Source organism: Camellia sinensis, chromosome 7 (genome assembly GCF_055761805.1).
Source record: "Camellia sinensis isolate YWXY chromosome 7, ASM5576180v1, whole genome shotgun sequence".
Classification (NCBI taxonomy): Eukaryota; Viridiplantae; Streptophyta; class Magnoliopsida; order Ericales; family Theaceae; genus Camellia; species Camellia sinensis.
The window spans coordinates 27,732,887-27,748,697 of record NC_138967.1 but is presented as its reverse complement, the minus strand read 5'-3'; the positions used below and the strand labels follow the sequence as shown (position 1 = coordinate 27,748,697).

Genomic DNA, 15,811 nt, shown 5'->3' with positions numbered 1-15,811 from the left:
CCCTCTCGGCTCGCCCGTCTCTCTCTCCTCTCTACTACTGGAGGAGGTGGTGATGGTATAGACCCAGTCACTGTCGTTGGTGCTCTCGGTATGGCTGGAACTTGAAAAGATACAATATTGACGTATCATATACAAAGTATAGTTACAGATGCAGTATGATGAAAGTGAAATAATGTAATGAGTGAGATACAGTGCAAGTACAGTATAGTGTGTCAGTGCGGTATATTAATGTGATGTGACAAGGGGCAAAACGCATGTTGTGATATGAGTATCAGTGCAGTGCTTTAGTAAGAATGATGTGCACAACAGTGTGGAGAATACTGAAATGTGGGCAATGAATAGAGGAAGAATACCTGAATGCCGTGGAGACTGAGCAATGCCTCCCTCCTTAGAATCATGCTCTCGAACGAGGTTACTAACTCAAGCAGTCCCTCAGTGTACCTCAGGGGTGCCTGTAGATATGTTGGGAATGATCAGTATCTGAAAGGAACAAATATCAAAAAGAAAATGGAAAGCTGAAGAAAATGTGGTACATACCGGAGGTGCGTCATGAGCTCGGACGTATCTATGCCCGGCCTCTGTTGGCTCAATCGGAATTTGATAGGACTTCCTAGCCGGCCTCTAGCATGTCAGCATGGTCGGGACCTCTGGCCAACTAGTAGCCTGTCCCGCAGGAGGAACCCCTCCAGTCCTGGCCCTCGTCCCCCGAGTCCTACCTGCCATAGGGGTACCTGTTGCTCTACCTACAAAAGCACCCACCAAGGGAGGCATGAGGTGTGTCAGAATGAATGTCAAATAATCCCCCTTCCAACGAAAGTAGTCGATATCCAAGCCTTCCGTGAACTGGATCATCTCTTCAAATGAGAGGCTGTCTGTAGCCCTCATAGATGCTGGAGGAGGCATGGGAACTACTGGCTCAGGCAAACCCATGGTCTAGCATATGAATCGCTCGCCCAGAAACCAGGCTCGACAAACCGGGCCCTCTAGCAAAAGTTGAAAACGAGAAGCCCCCTAGGTACCAACATACTGGTCCTTGACTTCATCCAGGATCATCGCCCAAGGCTGCCAAGTCATCTGCAAACAGGGGATATACAGATGGTTAGTCATCGTCAGTTGTTGATAAAGAAAAAATAACTATGAGTTTTGGGTTACCTCTGGCGCAGTCACTATGTCAAAGTACCGGCGGAAGAATGTGAAGGTCTCCCGAGTCCTTCGCAGGTATCTGTCGTCATACCGATAAGAGTACAGCACAACAGGAGGCATCTCTACCTCTAGCTTCGAAGCGAGGGTCAGGAAATATGCATATACCCAAAGCTGCAAGGAAAAGGCAACAGTGAGTGTACAGTGTATAGATACAAAGAACACAGAATGCAGAAAGCAGAATGTGTATATAATGTACAGAAAATATAATGTGTAGTAAAGTGTACAGAGTGTATAGATACAGAGAATGCAAAATGTAAAATATAGAAAGTAGAATGTATATACAGTTTACAGAAAGTACAAGTGCAGATACAGAAAGCAGAATGTGTAGTACAGTGTACAGAGTGTACATATATAGAGAATACAGAATGTGCGATGCAGAATGCAGTGTATACATGTAAAGAGTATAGTATGCAGTGTACTGAAAGTACAAAGTAGAAAGCACAGAAATGGAAGATAGAAAATGTAAAGCAGAGGTGTAAAGCATACCTCCCAGGCTCTCTAATGGCCGCCGACCCTGTCTCCCCTCCTCCAAGATGTCGAGCTCATATAGCCATATAGTGTGGCGAGGCCAGCTTCTCCTCAATCATAGAGTCGGATTTGAGATAAGTCCACCAGGGCGCTCAGGAGATACAGCCCTACGGTGTTCCACCTGTTCGCAAACAAGGTGGTACTGAAGAGGAACATCAAAAAGCCCCGGGCGTAGTGCTCAGTCTTTTCTGGGGTCTCTGGCTCTCTCCCTCGGAAGTGCTCGACAAACCAGCTATATCATACCATCGCTAGTCGGAAGAGAGGTGGGCGTGCTCCCAGCAGGTGTAGCCAGGTGGCCTCCCACTCCCCCATGTCCATACCGTAAGGGATCGTATTACCCCCTACTTCTACACCTGTGAGCATGGCGAAGTCGTAGGGCGTTATCATCATCTCCCCAATTGTGGAGAAGTGAAAGGAGTTGGTGGTATCCCACCACCGCTTCACTAATGCACCAAGAAGTGGTTGACTCACGATATGGCGCGATAGCCCCGTGCAAAATAAGCCGAAGCCAGCCTCATCGATAATGTAGCGAACACCAGCAGGGAGCTCCATATACCAGTCCCTTGCAGACGTGGCTCCATAGCCCCTAGTGGAGTGAGAGTCCTCATGTGGTCGGAACAATGATATACAGTGATATGAGAACAGACAGATGAAAGGCAGTGTAAGAAATACAGTGCAAGAGTGTGATTAAGGCAAGAAATGCAGTGTAAGCATGCAATTGAAGCAAGGAATACAATTAAAGCAAGAAATGCAATGTAAAGTAAAGAAAACATGAGAATATAGTGTATACCTTGGTGGTGCCGTAAGACAAATGGGAATCCGACTTCCGTAGCAAGAGGTCCTCTGGTGCGCGTCGCGCAAACTCTCTGAAATGCTTTATACCCCCAGGTAGTAGTACGTGTGTCCGAGGATGGTATGTCGCCGGATCAAAGGGGCGTACTCCCAGCGGTAATATCTCGGGCTCAAGCTCGGCCTCTATCTCTACCGAAGTTAGAATCTTGAACGGAGCTCCGTCATGGGGTAGATCATCCGCCATCTGGAAAGAAGATGCGAAAGTGGTGAAGAATGAAGAAAAACGAAGGCAAAAGGGCAAACTTGGAAAAAGTCAAACCCTTAGAGAGAGAAAGTGGAAGGAAAAGTCAAACCCTGGAAAAAGGCACCAAACCCGGGTGAAACTCGAGGGGAACAAGCCTCAAGTGGTGAAACTCCAAGAAAAAACGCCGAAATCAAATTTCAATCGGTTCAAAATGGAGGACACAAAGAGGGTTTAGCGAATAAACTTTGCGTGGTGTGTTGGAAAACGCGTAGAAAGCACAAATCTGGAGAGAAGGAGCACCTAGAGAGAGAGAGGGAGCAATTTCGTTCTTAGGGTTATGAGGAAACAAGACCCCAAGCCTTATACTTAAAGACCCATGGGTAAAAAGACCAAAATACCCAAAACTGCCACAGGTGGCCGGCAGGCCACTTTTGTGGCCGGCAACAGTTATTGAAGGCCGGCAGGTGACCGGCGGCCTCCTCTTGTGGCCGGCAAGTGACCAGTGGCCTCCCATGGGGTCCTAATGCTGTTTTGTGTCCTAGGTTTCCAAGAATTGAAGGGATTGTTCACTGTTGGGTTCGGAATGTCCAACGGAAGCTCAAAACTATGTTTTCGGTGCGCGATGTTCGTCACCTGTCAACATAAACGAGGTGTATCCTTTAAACATATGGTAACTCTTTCAAGAGGTAAATCGGAAGTTGCTACTGAATTTGTTTTTGTCAAATTATGCTTTTGAATCTGCATTTCACATTGTTGCATAGAATATACATTTCATTTCACTTCCTTGCGTAAGATATACATTTCGTGGGTATTGCATGCACATCTTGCATCCGTTATGAAGCACGCATAGAATATGCTCTCGCTTTTGTTTCATGCAGAGAATATGCTTCCGCTCTTATATCATGCATGGAATATGCTTCAATTTTTGTTTCTCGCATGAAAGATGCCATTGTATCTCGATTGTTTGTCTTGCATAGAACATTTCTTTCTTATACAGGCACGATATTGTATGTATGGGTCATTCGAAGAAATGCACGATATTGTATGTATTGTTCATTCAGAGGAGTTCCAGATAAAATCATTCGTGCCAATTGCAAATCAGTAAAAAACATTCTGGTACACCCGATGTTCACACCACCCTTCCTCCTCTCGCGTGCAATGCGTTAGGATTGCAAATCGGTTAAAAACATTCGGGTGCACCCAGTGTTCACACCACACTTCCTCCTCTCGTATGCAACGTGTTAGGATTTCAAATTGGTCAAAAACATTCGGATGTGCCCAGTGTTCACACCACCCTTCCTCCTCTTACATGCAACGCGTTAGAATTGCAAATCAGTTAAAAACATTCGAGTGCGCCTGGTGTTCACACCACCCTTCCTCCTCCCGCATGCAATGCGTTAGGATTTCAAATCGATTAAAAACATTCAAGTGCGCCCGGTGTTCACAACACCCTTCCTCTTCTCGCGTGCAACGCGTTAGGATTGCAAATCTGTTAAAAACATTCGGGTATGCCCAGTGTTCACACCACCATTCCTCCTCTCGCTTGTAACGCGTTAAGATTGCAAATCGGTTAAAAACATTCGGGTGCACCCGGTGTTCACACCGCTCTTCTTCCTCTCGCGTGCAACGCGTTAGGATTTCAAATCTATTAAAAACATTTGGGTGCGCCCGGTGTTCACACCATCCCCTCCTCCTCCCGCGTGCGACGCGTTAGGATTACAAATCAGTTAAAAATATTCGGGTGCGCCCAGTGTTCACAACACCCTTCCTCCTCTCGCGTACAACGCGTTAGGATTGCAAATTGGTTAAAAACATTCAAGTGCGCCCAGTGTTCACAACACCCTTCCTTCTCTCGTGTACGATGCGTTAGGATTGCAAATCAGTTAAAAACATTCGGGTGCACCCGGTGTTCACACCACCCTTCCTCCTCTCGCGTGCGATGCGTTAGGATTTCAAATCAATTAAAAACATTTGAGTGCACCCAGTGATCACACCACCCTTCCTCCTCTTGTGTGCAATGTGTTAGGATTGCAAATTGGTTAAAAACATTCGGGTGCGCCCGATGTTCACACCACCCTTCCTCCTCTAGCGTGCAATGCGTTAGGATTGCAAATTGATTAAAAACTTTCGGGTGCGCCTGGTGTTCACACCACCCTTCCTCCTCTCGGGTGCAATGCGTCAGGATTGCAAATCTACTAAAAACATTCGAGTGCGCCCAGTGTTCATACCACCCTTCCTCCTCTCGCATGCAACGCATTAGGATTGCAAATCGGTTAAAAACATTCGAGTGTGCTTGGTGTTCACACCACCCTTCCTCCTCACGCGTGCAACACGTTAGGATCTCAGTTGAGACCTTGGGTGTGCCCAACGGTTACGTCGCCCTTCACCTTTCCTACACAACGTGTATTTAAGCTTGCATAATTTTCTTACATCCTTTATGTATGAAATGTGGTTTAGCTTGTGATTCTCATGCGTGACATGATTATTTACTTACTTGTTTCTTCTCAAGATTAGAATTGATGTACCTTGTTTTGGTTTGTTCAAATGTGGCATTTTCTTTGCATTGCATTTGCATTCCAATGTTTCATTGCACAGCCTCATTGCATGATCATAAGTTATGTTATTGTATCATGCATCTCGCTTGCATCTGGCCCCCAAACTAAGCTGGTTTGATTCCTTGCAAAGGGATATATAGGTAGGCTGTGGACGCAACTGTTCTTTGTCTCATTTGTTTGTCCAAGTCTTACAACCTTGTCAAAATGGGTTGTCTTTGGGCTTTGACATTTACTCACATCATTTCATGACTTTCGAGTTCTGTCAAAGAGGGACAACTGTAGACACCCTATTTTTGACCGTCTCAAGACTGGGACGTCATCGCTTGTGCACTCGATGATTATGTTTGCATGTGCTCATTTTAGTGCTTGAAGTCTTCAGCGGAATGCCCTGCCTTTGAGCATTCACACCCTGTTCATTCTATGCCTAGTTTTGGACCAAAACCTTCAAGCCTGCAACACCTGGTGGCTGCCGGCCGCTAGTGTCTTTTTTGCAGATATTTTGGTGACAACTGTTCTAGCTGTTGGCACAATTGGTTTCATCTCCCTACACATGTATGGAGGGATTTCTCTCAGTCAAATGCATGTTTTTCTATATATATGGGTTTTCTCCCCATTTTTTAGGATTAGAAAATTTCGAACAAAAATCTCTCTCTCTCTTGCAAATTTGTGCATTTTAGCTTACATACGCTACACTTTTGCCCACACCACCTTAACCAAAGTTGATCATCTTTGAGTTGAGGTTCCTTAAAGTCTTCTTGGAGCTCTTGAAGGTAGTTTTGGCTTGCATTAGTGCCAGAATTGATCTTTGCTACAAGAGGTATAATACTTGTCTTTTAAACTTGTTTTGCATACCTGCTTTTATATCTCTTTCCACTATTTTTGGGCTGTTTTGGGGCTATAAAATACTTTGTTTTTGTGGGCTAAAATTGGTGTTTTAGGCCATTTAAGGTTAGGGGGGTATCTCACCTTTCTTTATTCCTTGCTTGTAAGGCTTTTCCACATTTGTTTCCCACTTTCAAACCATCTTTTCTAAGGATTTTGAACACTGAATTTCAGAGTATTTTCAGTAGTAAAAATCATGTTTTGAAGTCTAAATTTGGAGGGGTTAGCCTCCCCTCATTTCAACACTCATTAATCTCTGCAACCTTCCTCATTTCTTGACTTTTTTTGTTTGCATTGAGGGTTGTTTCAACCTTAGGGTCGTTTAAGATTGAGATTGAGGTCCATGCTTAATGGTTTAATCCTCTTTTGGAGGTTCATTACTAACGGCATGACATCTCTCTCTTGCCTTAAACTACCCCTTGTTTGACACTTCCTTCTCTTTAGAAGACAACTCACCAATGGACTTAATTGGTTAAGGAATGGAAATGTAATTAAAATGAGAAACTAAAAGTTGAAATTAAAATGGTGCAAGATAAGAAATTGGTTGTGTTTTGATGTGTTCAATCGGACGTTAATTGAACACAAGGAAAATTTGGGCATTTCATACTCAAAGTGATGAAATGTGCCAAGTTTCCTAAGTCTCCATTACCCTTGATCATACATGATAGGGTGATGGTTTTGGTTTTGTTTATGCATTTAGTAACTTGTACATCTTGATTCCTTAGCCATTATGCAATGAAATTGCTTGATTGATGGTTTAAGGACCAAGTGTATCACTCCTTTGAGATGTTTTGATGGTAAGAAGGGATACACAGTACAAACAACCTATGAGAATACCCTCTTTTTGCCCTATTTGCTCTCTCTGTTGCAACAAAAAATGGTGTCATCAGTGGCCGACCGGCCACTGTGACTAGCCTGCCGGCCACCAGTGTTGGACGGCAACCCCTCAATGGTAGCCGGTCGGCCACCCCTTCTGGCCTACTAGCCACCAGTGAATTTTGGGCAATGTGCTTGTGAAGCATGGCAGAGTTGATCTGGAGAAGGAAAATAGTGCAAGGGTTGTGCAAACAGAGGCTTTCGGGGGCAGACAGTGGATGTTCTTTGGGTGAAAACCAAGCATGCATGGGCCTCCTTCCCTTCCCGGGAATGGTTAATTAGTTTGATTGGCAATTAATCATTTATTTGTTGCAATATTTAATTAGATTAATTAGTTGTAACTAATTAGTTTGTGTTGTAATATTTAATTAGCTTAATTAGTGGTAGCTAATTAGTTGTGTTGTAATATGTAATTAGCTTAGCCTAGTTAAATTCTTAATTAATTAGCTTAGATAGTTAGTTAATTATTCATTCAAGTTCTGTAATAATTAGTTAAGTAGTTTAGCTTAGCTAGTTTATTCATTTGGACTCTCCTTCGTGAGAGCGTAATGTAATAATATGTATATCTTCTAACCCCACGTCTTTCTCCCTTTTTTTTATCTGTTTTTGATGGTTAGATTAGGAGCATCATGTTTTAATTAGCATATCGCTTGCTTGCATCCATTCATTTGTCTTACATGCATAGAGGCTCGGTTCGTCATTCTAACTTCCTTGTCATTTCTCGCTGAATACGTGTTTATACGCATGCTATGAAATTGTTGCAAATAACATGTTAAGTTGTCGAGCCTATCTAATTGCATATTGCATGTGTTGCATTAGGAATGTTGCATAAGTTAGGAATCATGCATTTTTCTAACTAGTTCCTTTTTTGGCTTGGAGTACTAGATGAGTTTTTAATGCTTTGGCATACTTGCATGAGTGTGAGTGACTGCCATGATTAGCATGCCTGCCATGAGGCTAAGTGCTTACTTGCTATAACTGTTTGAATGCCTGTGGATGAAGGCCTGTTGCTCAAATTGGAATGATTCAATAAATGTACGTTTAAGCCCACTTTGTCAAGTGGCAAATTCACAAACTTTAAGCCTACTTTGTTAAGTGGCAAAATCAAACCCTTTTCGAAAAACAAACATGAAATTGAATTGTTCCAATTCGGACAAATTAGTCTATACCTTGTTTGTGCGCATCACGTAGTAATGCTAGCCTAATAAATCGGAACAAGAGCATATAATGTTGATAAAAATCATATCATAATTAGTAGAGGCCAATCTTTGATCGGGCGAGCGGGGTGCTCAATTCATGACCTTCCCCCTCTCGTACCTAAGTTCCTGAGCCAAGACAATCTTGGTAACGACGGACACGTGGCCTTTGGCACGAGTAATGGGTTTTCTAAATTTTTCCAAAAAAAAATATTTAGGTGGCGACTCTGTATCTGGCAAAGCAGTCCAATTTTGGCATTTTTGACTCAAAATCGATTTTCCAAAAGATTTTTCGGATTTAGACTCTTTGGTGTTTATCAATTTTATACTGCACTTGTGAGATTAGATTTAGAACCGCGGGAGTCTGAACTATAGGGCTTCTTTCTAGCTTCCGAAAGGGGGTGCAAAAAAGTCGAGCTACACAAACGTAAACAACTTTTAAGAGAAAAAAAATGCACAGTTTCTGGTTAACTGGTAAAGAGAAACAAAAAAAAAATGCCCAATATTGCTGGTCTCATCAATCACGAATCTCGCCTCAAAGTCGATTCAAACTCCAGTGGTAGCTACGAGTTGAAGATTTGGCTATTTACCATCTCCAACATTAATGGAGGGATGGGGTAATGTTGATAAATCAACGAACCAGTGTACAAAAACACAGTGCAAATCTGTACACTCTGCAAATCATTTTTTTTTTTTTTTTTTTTTACAATAGAGATTCAGAGGGCTAGAGTGTGAAATTAAGAAACAAATTCAGAGATTTGTGTTAGGGTTTTGTGAGTGGTGAGACTGAAAAAGGAGAGATCGCAAGCCAAGATCGTCTAAGGAAGAGAGAAACCCAGAAGGGTGTTCAAAAATATCTTGGGACAAGACGTGACCTCACCAGCGAGTGAAACGAAAAGGGCCAAGATTGCCAAAGGAGAAGGACTGAGACTTCCTGGTCTTAGAGAGAGAGGGTGAGAATGAGAGATGGGGAGTTGTGTATTGTCCACCACAGCTGGACCCTGCTCTAAGAGAATGCTTTATTATCTCTAGTGGACCCACAGGACAATGACATGTATCTGTCATGTCAGTGCGTACATTGAGTTCGTATAATATGTATGTTTGTGTAACATTTTCCTTAGTTTTATAGCACTTTTCACTCAATTTAATACATTTTTTTAACTTTTTCACTATTTTCAAAATAATTTTCACTGTAATCCCAACATTAAACAATGCATGAGGGGCATTTAGTAACATTTGTCATACAACTATTAATATATTGGCGGTGTTTGGGAACGTGGTTGGCAGGCTATTTTAGCCTCCAACGGAAAAAATAAATAAAATAAAATAAAATAAAAATAATAAATAAATAAATAAATTCAAAAAATCGCATTGTAGCTAAGTAATGGAGCTGCAATCCAACTGTATGGCATTATCTGGGTAAAAAGGCATTTTTACCCTTTGTTGCTCCTATCTGTTTGGAAACGTGCTCATATCTCTCATCTTATCACTTAAACTTTGGGTCTAATTGGAGGTTTCACAAAAGGGTGCAATACCTCTCTCCGACGGCTCACTCCGGCAGAACTGTTGTGAAAAGACCAAGTAGCTGATTGTTGAGGATCTACAACAGGTTAGGTGGCCAAACCCAATTTATGTGCTTCTTCTTCATTGACGAACTTGGTCTTGCTAGTTTTCAACCCATTGTTTCAGATCTTACTATGATTTAGCAAATATTTATGGTATTTTCTTTTTTTCTTCACCGATCTGCACCTATGATGATGTAATCCCCTTCAAAAAAAAAATTTCTTGTTCCAACTTCGGTGGTTCAATCACCGATCTTGCTGGTTTTCTTTTGTGTTCTTGTCCAACAAAAAATACAAAAGTATAAGTTGTTTCTTCTGTGCTCAGCAAACATTTTTTTTTTTTTTGTTTTGTGTTCTATTGGTTTCTTCTTTGCTCAGCAAACAAAATTTTTTGTAAAAAAATTTCTCTAATAGAAAATCTGTTGTCCAGTACTATTTTTTTTTGTTTTTTGTTTTTTTATTTATTTTACTCTGTGCTGCTAAAATTAGTTTTTTTATACTCATAGAAAATCTGTTGTCCTATGTTAATTATAAAGTAAATTCATCGTACTGAATGCGAACTTTTGCATAACAGACTCTATTTACACCTATAGAATTTGAGCATTATCCCCCACTTCATATACGTTCTTTTGTTGTGGTTTCGTCTTTCATGTTTTTTGTTTTCATATTTTTTTTGTTTTGTTTTCGTTTGACTTCTTGTGATTTCCCTTTTTTTTGGGTCTTCCTTCATTTGGGTTTTTCTAGAGATTTCACTGTCACTTTTTTTTCTTTCTTCCATCTAAATAAAAACTAAAACAAACATTTAATTGTTTAGAGCATCTCTCACTCTTCATCAATTTTTTTTTCTATTTTTATCTAATTTGATTTTTAGTTTAAATAAAAAACTTGACATGATAAGAATTATTTCAATTCCTTTATTAATTTTTTGTTAAAATCTTTTTAAAAATTATTCTCATATATTAAAATTTTCTTTTCATCAAATTTAATAAAATTTTTAATTTAAATTTGATGAATTATTAATTTGATAAAAAAAAATCTTCTTTCATTTAACATTTTTTCAATGTACACAAATTTTGAAAACTAATGGACAAAAAAAACGTGTAAACTAATGGACAAATCAAGTGCGAAAACACTTGAGTTAAGATGCAAAATTACCAAATCAACCAATTTTAAGATTGGAGGATGATCAATTTTAAGATTGGAGGCTAATCAAGTTGAGGAAAATACAATTTGTTGGTTTATTTTTTAAAGTGTAAAGATCTTCTTAGGTTGGGCATATACAATACTCTGTTTGTTTGTTTGCTTTTTTTTTTTTCCTTTCAACTCTGTTCTTATAAATTTGATTTGTACGTAGTGAATTTGAATTGTGCAAATCTGTTAGAGTTAATTTCATAATAATGTCCTTATCAAAACAACATACAAATTCACAATTGTTTTCATGAAAAATAAAGGTATCTGCTCTGCTGTGAAAAATAAATCATTGTTATGACTTAATTACCTATTCACTCAATCTATTATGCTGTTAACAATCAACTGCTGTTATAAATTAAATACAAATTCCTTTAATCTGGTATGCTGTTATAAATTAACTGTTATATTTCATCGAACATACGTGTACTGTAATTATAAACCCAATCTGTGGTACTGTTTTAGTCATGTGTTTGGTCTGTGTGTAGTAATATGGCTTCCTCTTTTTCCACTGCCACGTCGACGTGGCCACAGTGCATGTGTGCTTGTGGCTATGGCCATTGTTTTGTGAATGTATCAAGATCTCACAAAAATCCTAGCCGTGCATATTATGTTTGCCCCAGCCCATGGTGAGTTATAACAAATGATTATTTCTCACTCCATTTGTTTGCAAACTGTAATTCCCATCACTAGTAAGTGTTGCGTTTCTTATTCATCAGCAATGTATTAATTGCATTGGTTGGTATGACGAATCAGGGAGACGGAGCCCTGACCATGACTCATCAACAACCGATGTCATGCAGTTACGGGCTGATGTCGTGCACATTATTAATACTTTGTATGTAATGAAAACAGTGATTTGTGTGTTGTGCATCATGGTCATAATCTTATTATTGCGAATGTAAACCTCGTAAATCATTACCCTTGTACATAAGTAATGTTTTGAAGAAGTAATGTTTTGAACAAGTAATTGCATTGTGATCGTTTTTATGTGAACGCTATATGCTACTAGTAAATATTATATTGGTTTTGTTAAACTTTTGTGAAAGTTCTCTTTTGCATATGGGTCATAGTTTATTGTCTGAAATGTATTCATCAACTGGGTTCTAATGTGTACAATACGTCCTCTCACATTAGTCGAATGGTTGCAACACGGTTGTCCCCTCGTACCCCGTCTAAAAATAAAGGGGTTGGCCCATCAGTTACTAAAGGATTTGTTGATGATTTGGATCATGCACATAAGGCGAACTGGGACAGTGCAGCCACATAAATCTTCCTAGAGTGTGTTAGGGATGAAATATTAGCGGGCTAGCAGGTAGGTACAACCATAACCATAACAGGGTATAAGGAAATTGCACTGAAATTCGCTAAGCCCACGGGTAGACGTCATGAAATGAAACAATTGAAGACCAAGTACAGCAGTTTGAAAAAGGAATGGCAAGCTTGGAACAAGTTGATGGATAACAGTAAGGGTGTCACAGACATTGGGTTTGACAGGGAAACCAGGTTGTTCACAACGCCGGAAGAGTGGTGGGAAAAGCTTAAATCGGTATGTACCAATTTAAATTTTATTTTACGTAATAAATCATGAAAGTTTCACGGCAACTTGTACTTGTTACAAAAATTATTGATAGTAAACTTTCACTTATATAAGTTATGTTCATTTCAAAACATTTCAATAAAAAAATAACTACAAATGTACCACACTGCACAACATAAAAAATAACTACATTTCAAAACATTTCATTGATCTCATTTGTCTATTTCTATAAAATTTTCTTTTCTAACTTAACTAAATTATCTAAAATTCACCATTTCCCCTTTTCTTTTTCCTTTTTTTTTTAAATAGCCATTGTCATCATTGTATATTTTGTAGTAGTAATGAATTTCAAAGAAGGATAAAATAAAAAATTCATAGTATTTTTAAAATTAATTTTTAAAAAGATACAAATATTTTGGAACAAAAAAAAATCGAATAAAAACTTAGGCCTTGTTCAGTTGGTTTTGAGAGATAAATTTTAAAAATAAATTCTGGAGAACGAGTTTAGAAATTTTTTTGGTTTGTTTGATTGTATATTTTGAAAATAGTTTTGAAGTATAGGAGTTTTGGAAATAATTTTATTGTAATTGAGTAGATGTGTGTGAGAAAAAAAGTGATTGAGAAGAAGAGAGAAGTGAAAAAAAGTAATTGATTGATGTATAGGAGATAGAAAGTGATTTTCAAAAAAAAATTTCCCAAATTCACTAAACCAAACAAAATTTTAATTAATTTTTATATGTAAAAATTAAAATAAATGATTGCAAACAAATGTTTTAAATTTTTTGCAGAAACAGATAAAAATTTCAATTAAATAAAAAATTTTATTAATTTTTATATGTCAAACTAACAGTAACTTCATTTGTTTCTTTGCAAACAAATGTTTGCACCTTCCATCAAACACAGGACAACGGTGGCAGTATGAATACGGCCACGTGGACATGTGCCTTCTGTAATTTATAAATATCTTTACGAGCAATTTAGTCAATTTACATTCTACTATCATTTCAAATATATTTTTCAATATGGTAATTCTTAAAAAATTCATCCCATCTTTCAAAATACAAAAAATAAAATAACCTATTAAAATAGTTAAAAAACTAAAAATTCTTTAAAAAGCCACTTCCCAAACACCGGCATTAACTTTTAATCTTACAATCAAATATAATTGGAATAAAAATGTAAGTCTCCTTATATTTTAGGTGGTCAGTCATAACATAAAACAAAAGGAAAATGCTCCGTACCTCGAGAAAGTGAGGCTCGAATGGCCCGAATGGTACGGAAAATATTATCTTACTAGTAAGAGAATAAAAAAACATCCTAAAATGACATCGTTTTGGGATTTCGAACCACTCGAGCCACGGAAAATTCGCGCTACGAATCGGAACCGAAACAAACTGATGTAGTGTGATGAAACTGTGATTATTTTTCTCACAAGTACACCAACGTGCCTATATGATTTTATCGGAGAATTACACACCATAGTGTGCTAGAAAAAAAAAATTTATAAAAAATAAAAAAAAAATTATGAATGTTAATAATTAAAATTATAATTTTTTTTACTATTATGTAATAATTTTTTGAAACTCCTCCAGAATAATAACTTTATTAATTTTTATAGCTCAGTTAGTGGACCTATTTTATTCCAAAATTTTACTTTGACTAAGGAGTACATTTTCATGCAAGTTTGCGTAGTTTGAAATAGGGATTTTTAGTTTAAAATTTCTGAAATTAAAATTTTATAATATAAAAAATATGTAATATTTTCATAATAGTTGAGTCTCTCAATATTTTCATAGATAAATTTGTCTTCATAGAAAAATTTTAGTTCTTCAAAAAGAAATTTCAGTTCGTCACTAAGAAATTTGTAACAAACTGAAATTTGTCTAAAAATATTATTAAATAACCTTAACTAATAAGAAAAAAATATATTGAACCTCTCTTACTACCACAAGTTAGAAAGAAATGTTTCACTAATTTTTCCTTGAAAATAACCTCATATCAAATATGAATAAATCCCATTGCAAGGGCAGGTATATCGTAAATATTAAATATATTTCTTATTAGATTTGTGGTTCAATAATAAACTATGTATTTTGTGTTAATGTTACATATTTTTGTGATAATGTTACACATTTTTTTTTTTATTAAAAATGTTTAGATACAAAAAATTGTAACATTACTATAAAATATGTAATTTCATTTTTGAACCATAAATTGTTGTGACCCTACCCAAAATATACCTAACATTTACTACAAAAATACGTAACATGCACTACAAAAATATGCAATAAGGTGAATATAGTACACACTTTTTAAGGGTACACTATAAAAATTTCCTCATAATGGCTACTAGTTAAGCCGCCATTAATGAAGAATTTTATTTTATTATTAATTGTTATAAAAAAATTAAATTAATAAAAATTGATATAGTCCTTATAAGTTCAGACTTTTCACCAATTAACTCTTTTTTTAAATTGAAAAAGAATTAATAAAAATTTTAATCCTTACAATCATGTGATAGATATTGAACATTAATTTTAAATTTTAATAATGTGTTACAATGTGATTAAATAAAATAAAAATCTTCATTCCATGAACGAGGAGGATCAAAATCCCACCATTAAACGCACACCTTGTCATCAATGTTATCACAACCGCAGACTCGTCGCCAAGGATGATTTATTCTCCAAGCAATCTTAGGATCATTGAAAAACATGACCATTAGTTTTATACATGCAACCCAAATATATATGATTAAATTAAGGCTTTTTATGAATAATTTATGCACAAGAGTCTAAAAATGAGCCGATCAAAAAAAAAAAAAAAAGTCTAAAAATGAATCAAATAATTACATTACAACTTGTGATGAATTTCACAGTATTGTGGAACTGAAAAATCATATAATCTACCAATGATAGATCTAGGAGGACTCTTATGGAAAATTTTTTTAAAAAAATATAGTAAATTTTACAATTTTGATATAATTATACAAGTTTTCCTTTGAGTAAAGTTACATTTCAATTGTAAAATATATACAAAAATAATCAAAGTAAAATATACATTTCAAGTGCAAAAGAAATTACAACATTAGTTAAATTATGTGAATTAAAATCTTAAAGAAGCTCAAGGGCTATAAGTAATGTTGGCTCCGTTTGGTTTAGTTTTTGAAAAGAGTTTTGAGTTTTGAGTTATATTTAGAAAGATAAGTTATTGAAAAAAGTTTTGGAAATTAAAATTTTGTTTGG

At 37.2% G+C, this 15,811-nt stretch overlaps 1 long non-coding RNA gene and 1 other non-coding gene across 2 annotated transcripts; both read left to right on the top strand.

Moving 5' to 3' along the window:
• Positions 1-9,661: 9,661 nt before the first annotated feature.
• LOC114311831 (uncharacterized) lies at positions 9,662-12,049 on the top strand. Its single transcript, XR_003646642.2, has 2 exons — positions 9,662-9,885; positions 11,515-12,049. It is a non-coding gene; the product is annotated as an uncharacterized LOC114311831 (long non-coding RNA).
• Positions 10,354-10,444, top strand: LOC114311903 (small nucleolar RNA snoR8a). Its single transcript, XR_003646663.2, has one exon. It is a non-coding gene; the product is annotated as a small nucleolar RNA snoR8a (small nucleolar RNA).
• Positions 12,050-15,811: the final 3,762 nt, after the last annotated feature.